This window comes from Agelaius phoeniceus, chromosome 16 (assembly GCF_051311805.1).
Source record: "Agelaius phoeniceus isolate bAgePho1 chromosome 16, bAgePho1.hap1, whole genome shotgun sequence".
Lineage (NCBI taxonomy): Eukaryota > Metazoa > Chordata > Aves > Passeriformes > Icteridae > Agelaius > Agelaius phoeniceus.
In genome coordinates, this window is record NC_135280.1 from 12,692,926 (window position 1) to 12,706,677 (window position 13,752).

At 41.7% G+C, this 13,752-nt stretch overlaps 1 protein-coding gene across 32 annotated transcripts in view; it reads right to left on the reverse strand.

Moving 5' to 3' along the window:
- RBFOX1 (RNA binding fox-1 homolog 1) overlaps positions 1-13,752 on the reverse strand; it is a 1,204,921-nt gene that overhangs the window by 563,468 nt on the left and 627,701 nt on the right. The window contains exon 3 of one of the 32 annotated variants that reach the window (XM_077187112.1): positions 9,074-9,111. The exons of the other annotated variants lie outside the window; for them this stretch is intronic. The gene's annotated coding sequence lies outside the window, so the exon portion shown is untranslated. The remainder of the gene's footprint in view (positions 1-9,073; positions 9,112-13,752) is intronic. 32 annotated transcript variants of the gene reach the window in all.

The window sequence follows — 13,752 nt, forward strand, 5'->3', positions numbered from 1 at the left end:
GGGGAAGGATTCCCACGTGTGTCCAGCGCTGTAATAAACACACCAGCTTTACAGCTTTCACCAAGGTTGGAGAGTTTTGATTATCTCTGCAAAAGAAGCTGCACACAAGAAACGTGATGGCAACAACAGCAGCCCTCACTGCCCCTAACACACAGCCAGCACGTGCCCAAAAACACAAACAGAAACCCCAGACAGACTTGTCAAAGCATCAGCAAAGGTTTTCTTGCCTGACCTACCCAGTACAGCCACCTTCAGCTCTCACAAAAACATCACCTCAATACACACGTTTTTTCTCCTTGGTACTCAACGCTTTGCACAAACCTGACAGCCAAGAACATGATACACAGAAAAGAAACACCTCAGGAGAGGGTGGGGAAGCTGGGTTGGAAGCCTTGTGAACACAGCCTACAGTAAATCTAATCTTACATATCACAAACCATGCACAATTAGGAGGGGCAATAAGGAACTGCAGCTGCAGGATTATTTGTGGTTAGTATTTATCACAGGATGATATCAAGCTCATGAAAGGCTGGGTTTATAAGAACAATACTGTAAATAATTTTTTTCCATCATTTCTTCAACACTCAACAACAAAGAATTGGCTTCTGTAAATACCAACATGTATCCTACATAAAAAAAGCAGTTTGAAAACCTCAGTTTTCAAAGAACTGTTTTAAAAAAGTCTTTTCCTCCTCCATTCTGTCAGGTCACCATGGGATTTACCAGGACTCTTAACTTATGGAGATGTTTTCATTCTGTGTGTGAAAGCATGCATGTAAATACATTCTTGTCATATTAAATTCTAATTGCTAAGTCCAGAAGTGTATTTAGGAAATAAATTCAGTCAGTGTATTTCTCAGCTGATTTTCAAAACCAGATGCTTTCTAAAAGCAAAGGGTAGAGAACACTCCTTTAGGCCACTGAGGGTCACAAATTCCACTGTTGTTTCAAAAATTCAGTTTTGAAACTGAAAACCATCAGTTATGAGGCATTTTTTGTTTGTTTTAGTCAATGAGCAAAGGAAGAAACAGTTTGATCCTTTGTACTGGAAACACACTTGGGCCATTAATCCCAAACCTATTGGTTCCAAGCACTGAGGAAAAGTTCAGGGAACTCTTGAGGTTCTTTATCCCAACTGCAGTGAAATTGGCTCAGTGATTTAATAACATTCCAGCCTCAGAATGAGCAAACAAGAAGGTTTCTCTATTTATTTCCCTTTTTTACTTTTTTTTTTCCTGTTCTGCCCACTATAAATACTTTCAAATGTTGTGAAGGCTTAAGTTTATTTGCACTGATGCCTCTTGAGTTAATAATGAGAACACAGCACCCCAGTTTCAGCAAAGCACCTTCCCAGGAGGAGCTTTCCCTCAACCAGCACTGCTGTATCATAGGAACTACTCTAGAACCCCATAAATGTCTAAAAATAAAAAATGCTTTGGAGATATAAGAGTATGTTCCCCTATAGAAAATGCAGCTGGAAAAGTGGCATCACAAAGAGAAAGAAAAAAAAACCTTTCTGTCAGCACTGGCACAGCTCTCTGCCATGAAACACCCAAGGATCCTTTAGGAATTACTCTACAGGTCTGAATGGTCAAGAAACAACAGGAGTATGGATTAGAGATCATAGAGAGCATTAATGCTCAGCATGGTCCCTACTGACCAAGGGAATGCTGTTTATTCTCTTCTGGGTATGTTATCAGCTAATCTCAAAACATGAGGAGCACCCTCCTCCTCTTGCCTTGAAAGAAAGGCAAAGCCCACCTGAATGCATCTCTTCCACTCTGTGTAACATTCCTGTGGATTGGTTTGGAAAGTGCTGAAGGAGAGGAACAAATGCTCTGTGATCCCACCTGGACAATGGGCACACTGAGCTCAAACATCCATGTAATTCTCATGGCTATCCCCTATATTTAGGAACACAGTGAAACTGCAAGCCCACATCATGAGCACAATTACAAAATTAAGTTCTCTTCTTGATTAACCTAAAAAGAGCCCCTAATCTGCGTCTGATTTCTCTATGTTCAATTTCAATTTAAGTCAAATCTGCTAGTTTGCTACTCTCTCTGTACTCTTTCTGTCATCATATAAATGATACCTTCGAAAAAACAAACAAACCAAATAATAAACCAAATCCAAAGCAACACCCTAACTCACAATTGATTTAGGATTTCAAACTGCCATCATTTAAAAGAACAACATTTACATTTTGACAAGCAGTAAAAGCACCAGCAATCAGAAGCTTACTGGGAAACATGGAGCATGTAAATCACATTCACTCGTGGCTCAGAGGTTTGCAAGTATTTATTCATATTTGTAAGCAGGCAATCATTGTCACTTCCCTGTACCCAAAACAGCTCTCTTCTAAAATGCCTCTTTCTTATTACTTCACTGTGAGGTCTCCTGTGTGTGCAGCACCTCAGCTGTGTCCCTGAGTAATTATTAATCAAACAAATCATCTCTGTCCATAAGCAAACAGGAAATTTGCCCTGATGGAGATGGCTGTTCCATTGCTTTGGCTTTCCTGTATGCCCTGTGCCATCAGCCACGTCCCTCCACTGCCTGACCCAGTGCCACCATGGGGAATTTAACCCTTGCAAGTGTGTTGGGCTGGAGGAGAAGCTCTGCTCAGGTATTCTGATTTCTATTAGTCCCACTGGTACTGATTTCCCAAGAGCTGATGACCCATTGTAAGCAGTATTAGATGTCCTTCAATCCAACCCCACTGTGCAGTTATTACTGATTTCTTGGACCCTGTCACACCCACCCACTGCCAGGTGAGAGAAGCTCCCTGGCCCAGCAAATCCACCAGCTCTCAAATTGAGACAATGAAGAGCTTTGACAGAATTCTATCTATATCATTCAGAAAATAATAACGTGCTGCACTGAGGGCCAAGCAAAATAAGTCTTTGAGAGGCAAGTGAGAATTTCTAAAGCCCGCAGACAGCACTATAGAAAAAAGGAATCGCTGAAATAACAGCTCCATTTGCAGGAAAAAGAAACTCCTTATCAAGATGGGATTACTTTTGAAACTTGCAGGACTGATGCCTTTCCCACACTTGCTGGTACAGCCTTAAAAGCCATGTGATACATCAAATAAACAGCCCAGAACTGGAGTTAAATGTTGTCTCTTGCATGTTGGGTTTGATTTTCTCTTGCTAGAATGTGCATAGAGAGGCCACATGTGAAGGTGCTAAAATGAAACCACTGCCTGTTTATAACCCTGATACTCACAACCTGAACTCCTCCAATGCTACTCTTCTGATTTTAAAACTGAAATAAATGCAAATATGAATCTTTAAATGCTTTGTGGTTAAATAAATTATCAAAAGGCGAGAGATGAAAATGAGGAATGGAAGGGTTTACCTTGTTTCATCAAATCATCCTTAAACAAGCACGGGTGGATTGAAGACATCTTATAAATATCTCACATATTTCAGTTCGACTTCTGCTGTGGTAACATCCTCTATGAGAAATAGAATTCTCCTGTATTTCATTTTCAGTGAAACAGCCCCAGCTCACATCAGCATGTGCAGCAGATCCCTCTCTACAGAGAGCAACTGTAGATTTACATTCAAAATAGATTGAGAAACATACTTGAGACATGGGAATCTTCTGAAGCACCTGTTAAGGCCAGGAATTCAAATCTGCTCTCTGTGGCTGAAGAAACAACATAGTCTTTCTGCACCTCTGGAATAACATTTGGTAAGAAATTAATATTTCCTCTGAAATTACTCCAAATGAAAATAATAAGCAGTAACAAAACAGATATCAATTTTTTTTTTCTTCTAATCTCAGTGGGACATGACTCAAACCCTGATTTGACCACAGCTAGACCAGTTTCCATAGCAGACTCTCCTGGAGTATCCAGCAAAAACCATGTTTTTGCAAAACTCAACTGCTTTTCTGAATTAACTTCTCCCCCTACCCCTCAATTTATGAATATTCTGGTTGCCTGTAATTTATTACCTTAATATTCATCACATTACTTTAAGTCCTGGGAATTTAAACCTTATAACCTGGTACAACACATACAATTCTCCAGGGATTAAAGAACAAAATGTGTATTGCTGTTGCAATAAAAGCCTGTATAAAATGGAATAATCCAAGTCAGGATTTAGCTAACCACCACATATCTTCTGGCCAATTTGTAAATGAGGAAAAGAATAGTTCTAACTCTGGTTTACAACTACTTCAGCCGCAAGGATTCTTTAAAAAAATACTAAACAACACAAAAGAACTTTGTACACAAATAGGAACAAACCAACACACAGCCAAATAATGTGAAGTCTGTGAAACAAAAGGTGGGCAGTGGGCACAGGTTGGACTCTGAGATCTTGGAGGTATTTTTCAACCTTGGTGATTCTATGAATATAAAAAGCATGCAAAAAAAGAATGGGCTATTGATTAGCTTGTCCAAATCTTATCATTGTTGAGATTTAAACCTGTGCCACCCTCTAACAGAAAAGAATGTGGGGGGAGAAATGTGTCAAAAATTATGATGCATTTTTTAAAAATTCATAATTGTACCACACTCTGATGTTGTGAAAGCTGGCATGAAAAGTGAAATGCAAAGTGTTGGTAACAAAGATGTGAGATAAAGCTATTTTGGTAATATTTGGGGGGTTTTTTGCTATTTTTTTTTTATTGAAACTCTTAAATAATTGAAGAACAGCTATTTAATAGAAACGAAACTTTTAGCAATTAGTGTGTTTATGTTGTGCTTGCAAGGAACAACATTTTACAGTAATTGCCTTGTAAGAAGGTCATTTTCCAAGCTGCAGTTCCAGCTGCACCATAGATTTAACAGATATGCTTGGAATTGTTAAAAACACGACTTTGGCCAATGCTGGATGCACGAGTGGAAGCCAGCAGCCAGAGCAGGCAGCAGGGCAGGTGCACTGTGTGAGCTGAAGGTGAAATGTGCTGTACATCCTCCCTCCTCTGAGCTGCTGTGGGGCCAGCACAGCCTGCCTGGCTGCCAGGGGTTCTGTGCCATGGACATGGCTCACCAAGGTTTTATGGGTTTGTAGAAGATTTCATGTCCTCATTTAATTGTCACAGTTCCAGGACTTCTCTGACTGCTTGGAAGCCCCCAGAGTCAGCCCACTTAAATTTCAAGCCTCCAACCATAAGCACTGTTCAGCTAAGTCCCAGCAGAGAGAGGGTTTGATTACAAGTCACTTTTGCCACCACAGCAAACCTGACTCTGGTTCAGTTGGAGATGTAAGGGGCAATGCTGTTGAGTGGCAATAACAACTCAATCAGCTTCCCCAGAACAGGGCACAGCTAGTTAGGACAAGCCCAGGAGTGAGGAAACATTTAACTCACACTGCTCTCCAGAGGGGACCTACTGCTACCCACTGGCTGCTTATAATGCTGTCAGACCAGAAAAAAATAGCAATCAACACATTATTTGTTGCTATCAAATTTAAAAATTCATTAAAAATTTATCAAATTTGTGCTTTTTGTTTCATGTCATTTCTTGGTTTAATATCCTCACTTTACCCAGAATTCTTTATGCTTCACTCAGTCTCAAGGCTTTCTTTGTCTGGCTCACACCAGGCAGCAGCAGGGGCAGAGTCCCTCCAGATTTACAGTTTGGGGATTTCAGTGAGGTCTGTCCATCTGCTTTTCCACACAATGATTTTGATGCTTTTGCAGCAGCTCACCCCAAGGAATCACATCACACACAATCTCCGGTCATCCACATCTTTACAAACCTGAAAGAGTGGACTCAAAGGTAAAATTGCCCATATTCCATGGGTACAAACGTTGCTAAGGAATCTCACATGCACTTCACCCGTTTTTAGAATGTCACTCCAAATATTGTCTAATGCTAAACCACCTCTGAAATGGGTGGGATTTGATCTTCTTGCCCAAAACAAGTCCCTTGCACAAGTCCAGGGGGAGAGAAAGGAGAGAGAGAGAGAGAAAGGAGAGAGAGAGAGAGAAAGGAGAGAGAGAGAGAGAAAGGAGAGAGAGAGAGAGAAAGGAGAGAGAGAGAGAGAAAGGAGAGAGAGAGAGAGAGAGAAAGGAGAGAGAGAGAGAGAGAAAGGAGAGAGAGAGAGAAAGAGAGAGAGAGAGAAAAGAGAGAGAGAGAGAAAAGAGAGAGAGAAAGAAAAGAGAGAGAGAAAGAAAGAGAGAGAGAGAAAGAAAGAGAGAGAGAGAAAAGAGAGAGATAGAGAAAAGAGAAGCCACGATATCCACAAAATAAAGAGAGAAATCTGTTTAGTTTACTGATAGTTTGCAGCAAACATACACCAGACAAACTGCCCACAGCAGTGGAACAAAGGGGAAGGCTCTGGAGTTCCCAGTAATGGGCACAGCAATTAATAAGACATACAGCACATGGTAAAATCCGTTCTGCCATCTGTGTCCACTGTCCCCAAGTGGAGCTGGGCATGTTTGCCATGTCCATCAGCATTAAGATTGCTGTTCCATGCCAAGTCTGATTTTATTGGCTCCCGTTGGTTCCAATGCTAAAAAATCTATCAGCATTGCTCTTTAAATCTTCTCATAATAATACCAAAAACTCCAAACAGAAAACAAAAAACCACATAGTACTGAACATTTTGCCTAACCTTAGTGCCATCAGGGCAATAAACACCCTATGTTGAGCTCATAAATTAATTTTCATCATTGTTTACAAATTATTACTTTTATCAAAGATGCTGCACATAACAGGTTATACTGTGAGAGTGGCAGAAGTTACTTCTCTGAAGCCTACTTAAGATCTGATCCAGAAAAAAGTATAATACACTTGAATTTAAGGTGAACATCAAGATCATGAGCAAAGGAAAGTAATATTGTTTCTCTTGAACCCCTAGATAATTGCAGGGGACTTTCTATAGGCTTCTCTTACATCCTCAAATCCCCTGTACTGGCAATGCCTCCAGCAAAAGGCAGGGTACGTACCCAGTGCAATCTGTCACTTTACAAAGAGTATCTGAATTATTTCCAACCGCTAAGAGCAGTTTGTTGGGCCTGAAAGGACACCTGCCCTCTCTGTGCTTGATGGTGAGCCATGGGCAGGGGGCTGGAGAGCACCTCCAAGCAGGCCAAGAGCTGGCTGCAGGTGCTGCCCCATGGGCTGGCACAGCCATGTCTGTACCTGCAGCCCTCCTGGCACCACCAGGAGCTGCTCCTGCTCCTCCTCCTCTGCCTACACATCCCTGTGGTGGTGTTTGAGGGTCCCAGGATGAGGGAAGAGATGAGAACCTTGACTCCGTGTTTCAGAAGGCTGATTATTATTTTATGATATATATGATATTAAAAGAAAATTATATATTAAGACTGTACTAAAGAAGATAAGAAAGGATTTCATCATAAGGCTAGCAAGGAAAGGAATGGAAAAAATGATAAAATCTTGTGACTGCTCACAGCCTCGACACAGGTGGCTGTCATTGGTCATCAAATAAAAACAGTTTCACATGCTGGGTAAACAATTCTCCAAATCACATTCCAGAGCAGCAAAACATGGAGAAGCTGAAGCTTCCCAGCTTCTCAGGAGAAAGGATCCTGGCAAAAGGACTTTTCAGAAGATATGTCTGTGACACATCCCCATGTGCACAGGATCTTGTGTCAATCCCCATTGTCCTTTCCCATGGTAGCTGGGTTATCAGCAATCACAGGTGTCTCAAGACAGATGAGGATTCTCTCAGTAGCCTCTACCTCAGCAATCATCAGGTGGCTGCTTTTTGCATTTATTCCTGTGCTAAACAAGAGCTTCACATCAAACTCCTCACACTGAGAGCAAAACAAACCCCAGGGAAGGCATGAGAGACATGATTTGGTTTCAGGAGAGAAAAGCCACTTTTGGGAGCTCCTGTAGGACTTGCCACTTTGTGAGTCACACAGCAGTCACAGGGACTTGCCACAGAATTTTCTTCTGCAAGCACCAAAGGACGACTGTCTTTAAATCAGACATGTTAAATACACCACATCTTCCCTTCAAAAGCAGCTATACTCTGTAACACCTACACATCCAGAATAAATTAGCTTTCTTATTCAGTGGTGTCAACAATGGTAAGCCCCAGAGAATAAGGGAGAAAGAGTAATGCTAGCCTATGCCAAAATACTTATTAATTACACCTCCTTTCAGATGCCTCCCTTGTTGAAACCCTGTTTGGTGCCACATGAAATAAGGAATAACACACAGTCTTTAATTTATGAGCAATAATTTGGAAATTGCCCTCAATTTTTACCTCCTGTTCATTGTTGAACAATGCTATATAAAGGAGGAAGATATATTATCCCTGAAACTTTTCCCTGCACACAGCTCCCTGCTGAACACCAGAGAAGAATCTAATCTAAGGTCAAAGAGGTGACTGTGCAATGAGATATTTATCTGCTGCCCACCCCTGAGGTGTCAATAGAAGCAGCTGATGGTGTCACTTGTGACACTCTGTCTGTAGCAGGCATCTGCCCATTACCAGGTGGAGAGAGAGAAAACCTCAGCTCCTTTCATACATGAAACTGGAGAGCTGTCATCTGGTAACAGATTTTTATTACTACCAGGAGTGTATTTGAATTCAAAGTAATGACCTGGAAGTACAAAATTCCATATTCTGTAATCCCACAGGCCGTGCAATTCTCCCTCTTCAGTTACTGCTGAATATCTCTATAGCTTCCTCTGCTGCTCCTGATTTAATATAATGCTATCAACAAACCTCCTTAGTGAACAGGGTCATGGCAAGATTTACAGTGCTTTTTCACAGGCCTGCAGGTGAATTTATTTTACCCAATATATCCATTTAGATCCATTTTCCCCAGAACATTATTCTTCAAAGACAACTTAGCAAGTTCTTCAGCATCAGATAAAAGTCAAGCTAAGTGGTGCAAAGATGACAAGGTGTCCTGCATGACCTTAATCAGAAGTTTAAGTGCAGGATAAAAGTGAGAACTGAACCGAGAGCCACTACCCCGAGTGCCTTTTTTTAAACATCAAGGAGACAAATGTTGCTGCTCAGACACTTTTTTTTTTCCTTTTCTCCAGACTGACACCCCCAGCTTGTGGATTGCATTCAGCAGGCAAGGATGGGAGCAATATTCTGAGAAAAGAAGCGTCACTCACCAAACCTCAACGCACTATGTGAGCAAGCTCAAGGCGTCCTGTAATGACAACGGACAGGGCATTAATGGGAAAGAATTGGAATCTTTATCCATAGGTTCAGCACACAGTGTGTCACTGAGCCAGCCTAAGCAAGCCCTCACTGCCCTTCCCCTTCTGAGCCAGGCATTCCAACCCCCACGTGGGGATGGTCACACACCCAGGCATGGCTCTGGCACAACCACAACGTCCAAATTATCACAGAGCTGTGGGGAGAACCTAAAGCAGCTTCCCAGTGCCTGCAGAGAGGCTCTCTCACACAAGGGCATGGTGTGACAGGGCACAGGGAATGGCTCCCACTGCCAGAGGGCAGGGCTGGATGGGATATTGGGAATTAGGAATTGTTCCCTGGCAGGGTGGGCAGGCCCTGGCACAGGGTGCCCAGAGCAGCTGGGGCTGCCCCTGGATCCCTGGCAGTGCCCAAGGCCAGGCTGGACAGGAACCTGGGGCAGTGGGAGGTGTCCCTGACATGGCAGGGGTGGAACAAGACCCTAAAGGTCCCTTCCAACCCACAGCATCCTGTGAGGTTTAACTCTAATCAAAGCCCTGCACACTAGCTGTGAGTTAATGAAGTAACCTGGTTTTAGAAAGCTTTTTTTTCCAAATATTTGGCCTCTGGCTTTACAGTTGCAGACAAAGCATCAAGCAATGAAATTCTTTCCATGCACACTCAACACACAACAGAGCTGATTAGCTTTCAATATTATGGAATCAAATTGATTGAAGTTACAACTACTTATTTTATAAATAAAAACAAGTTGCTGAAAAATCACATAAATTTTGGCACTGTATCCAACTAATTAAACCTCCATTTCAGTAGAATTCAAAAACCAGCCAAAAATGATCTAATTGAGAAATACTAAAACTGGACTTTTTCTGTGTGGTGGAGAGAATGACATGAAAATGGTTTTAAAAGACCCAGATAGCTAAACAAGATTAAAAAGCATAACTTTACAACCAAAGCAGAGATAAAAAGAAAGCACAGAGACACAAAACTTGAGGAATTCCCTGACTCCAAGCTGCTGTGGAGGCACTGAGGGGGGGCAATCCCTGAGGAGCAGTTTCAAGAATGGAAGAAGGTAAAGAAAACTCTTGAGCCAGCCACAGACATCCCTGTACTGCAGAGGGATGCAGGACCCCTCAGCCTCTGGACAGAACAACTTCAAACCTCCCCTGACTTCCCAACTTCTGCAGGGCTTGAAAGGTGGATGGAGAACAATCCTGCTACAAGGGAGCAGCCAAACACAACTTTTATGCATATTCATAGAGGGAATCTGACTTTTGGAGCTGCTGGTAGTTGAAACAAAGATAAAAGAATTGTGAGAGTAAGGAAGAAATTGCACATGGATGAAATAGAACTGACAGCTTTGATCATTGTTCAGAAGCTGGAAAACAAAACTCCCTGAGAAGCTCTGCAGAGACACGAGCTGTGCCAAGACCTGGCACAGAGAAGTTTTCTGGAGGAGCACAAGTAGGCAGGGAAGAAGTAAAAAAAGAAGTAAAAGGGGACAGAGAGGGGGCTGGAACTCTGAGGGCCAAAAAATAATTTAAAAAAAGAAAACAAAACTACCAAAAGAAAGCATTATTTGGGAGGAAACCAGAGGGTTTTATCCAAAAAATCTTCTTGATCAACTAAGTCTACCAGCAGAAGCAATGCAAACTGAGACAGAGCTCTGTCCTGAGTGTAAAATTGTACTCAGGTGAAAGATTGTCTATTAAACATGAATATAAAACCCTGAGTAATTAAATCTTTTTCATTTTTAACAACAGATAATCAGGTGCAGAGAACATTTAACCTTTTTCACTTAACTTTGGTAATATAAGAAGCTGACATGTACTCCAACAGGTTTCTTTTATACCTATTTATGATATCACCTTTTATATACATATATATATACTTACATGTGTATGTTTATAGGAAATGTGTACATTAATCAATATTTATCACTCTGTAGTAACTGAAAACCTACCCTGCAGTAGATACACAAGAGAAATCAAACTGAACAATGCAGAGATGAGATACCTGCTCTGTTTGCAACAATTCCTATTTGTTAGCTTATTCAACAATGATTGAAGATTTTGGGAACAGCTGCCTTGGTAAAGGCTCAACATCCCCAGCCTTCCACTGATGTGCAAGGGCAACAGTGTTCATCCCTCCAGATCTGTCCCCAGTGATATGTCAGAAATTATATTCCTGATGTTCACGAATTTATATAAAACACAGTGGGAAAAGGAAACAGAAACACTTAGAAAAGCTACTCAGATAAAAGGAGAGCCTTTTTCTAGTTGATAAATGCACTCAGTAGCACATTTCTTTATGTAATCTCTCTTCAGACAGTAGAAGGAAGCCTCTGCAGATTTTTTTTAAGAGATGAAACATGAATCATTTTATCTTTAAATTACATAACATGAATGCAAATTAATCAGTATCCTTAGACAACTACAAAGTTGATTAAGTGGCTCTTAAAGTCAGAAGATACCAGAACTGTTGAGCAGTTCTTTTTACATTGGCTGTAACCCTTAAATATTTCTCCAGAGCAACATGAGAAAAGCTGGAGACATTAATATCCATTAGAGGGAAAGGCTGGTAGGGATTTGAGAGTGCTCTGGCTGTGCTGTAATCGATAGGTTACCTGCTCAAGAGAGGCCATCCATTACTTTTACTCCAAGACAAATCCACTGGAAGTTATGTTTTGTTTCTGCCATCGAGCAGCTCTTTCTCATCCCAGCTTTTGTTGAGCTTTCCTTGCACAGAGTAATGAGCTCAGGACTTCTTCATGACTGAGGGGGCCCTCATTTTTCAGAAAAGTATCTGTCCCTCATCTGACATAAAGCACCACTTAAGGATGAAGCAATGGCATGAAAGCTGCAACAGAAGCAAAAGCAAGGGGGGAAAAAAATAAATTCCACTGCAGTGGAATTGAGGGAGTAAACTATTTAATTCTTGACAGAGCAGGAAACTCTGTGCAGGTGGATAGCCAAGTGCTGAAAGAAGAAAAGAACTGGCTGAAAGAGCCCAGAAGTTGGGTGGCAGTGGCAATGTAGACAAAATATCAGGTTTAAAATGGATGAAATTAAGAGACTCTCCAGCAGCAACCCCTCCTCCCCTTCCCACTTCTCTCCTTCTTCCCTGAAGGAAAAATGTGTCTGAGCCCTTCATAACAACATCAGAGAATTTGGGTGGGGGTTTATGTGTGAGTACAGAATCTGGTTTTAGCTGATGGGATCTTTGATGAGGATTGAAATGCTGACATGAGAATAAAAGGGATCCATAACAACATGTTCTGAAATAACTGAAGCTGGAAAGCAAAAAGGGAGAGGGGAGAAGGAAAACAAGTCAAAAAGAAAAGGGAAGAAAACAGAGGAAAAAAAAACCAAAACCAGAGGGCTGAGTGGGGGGAAGGAAGGAAAAATAAAAATGGGTTACATACTACAAAAAAACAAGAGAGGCTACAGATTCATAGAGTGTGTCCACAACAAATGACACCAATTCCTTGGAATCAGTGCAGAGCCTCGAGTTCCACACAATTGTCTGTCAGAAGAAAGGATGAACACCTCCATTTATTGCAGTTCTTCCAAGTAAAAGATCAGATGGGTTAAAGAGGAAAAGCCTGTGTACACAAAAGGTGGAAGAAAAGCAATGGCTGGAAAAGAGAAATACTTGAATTATTGAAAACCAGCTCATTATTTTCTCTTGAATACACGATCTCAGTAATGGTTATCTGCCATTAATGACCATCTCTGCTATGCAGGCAAAGAGGTGCCTGGCAATCCACTCAAACACTCCAGTTAACTGCCTTCAGCCTCTTCCAGTCCAGCAGGAACTTCTGGCTCTCCATTTCCTGGAGTGGGAGCTGCTGGGAGAGCTCCAATCATTTCCCTAGGTCAGGAACAACCTGACTCCAACACTCAGTGCTGTCCCTTTCCTGCTCAGCAGCAGGAACATCCCTGGTGTCATCACAGCACCTGCGTGTCCTTTAGCACAGAGAGCCACAACCACCAGCAAGGGCATCTATTGAGCAAACAGCATCCTCAGTGCTTGTTTGTGCCACCCTGAAAAGCACAGCTCATCTTTACCCCTGCTCACCACCACACCAGCTCCTGGTGCTGGAGATGGGATGGGTAAAAGCTCCAACCACAAATCAGTTCTCAATTCCTAAAATAATTCGAAAAACCAACAAAGAGAGGATGGAATATTCCATCATTATTACCACTGCCCATCAGTATTTTGATTTACAACCAGCATCTGTAGCACAGTACACACAGTCTTTTGAAATACCTGCAACCTTAAAGGATTCAATTTAATTTAATATGGAGCTTTATTAAGGAAATAAAAGCAACTGTGAGCCACTGGGGAGCAGTGATCCCAAACTGACACCTCTTGCCAGGAGAGATGCAGTGTGCACCCATTCCTCAGGTTATTCCTGCCCACACAACATCCTAACTCATCCCCAGGTGGATGAAAATTACTCCTGGATCAATCCTGATACATTACAGTCCTTCCAGGATTTGCTGATAGCCCATCCTAGTGTTTTTGTTTAGATATTATAAGTGTAGAATGTTATGGTCATTAAAAACAACTGCAAAATTACAGAGAATTTGGGGAAACCCTGGAAAATAAAGGGGTTTTAGTAAGCAGGCAC